Below are 206 nucleotides of genomic sequence, written 5' to 3'. Positions count from 1 at the left end.
TATCCGTATTTATATATACATTATATCTAATATAAAAACTTATAATTCATATTTATATATATACATATATATATTTATTTTTATATAATAGGTAGTATACTTTTTATCATAATTATTAATAGGTAATTATATATATTAATACTATATATATATTGAGTATTAATACTACAATATATCACTCACACATTCATCCTTTTTGAAGCTTT

The sequence above is a fragment of the Morone saxatilis genome, unplaced genomic scaffold (assembly GCF_004916995.1).
Source record: "Morone saxatilis isolate NCDOM2014 unplaced genomic scaffold, NCSU_SB_2.0 Contig7, whole genome shotgun sequence".
NCBI lineage: Eukaryota > Metazoa > Chordata > Actinopteri > Moronidae > Morone > Morone saxatilis.
This window is presented reverse-complemented; position numbering follows the sequence as displayed.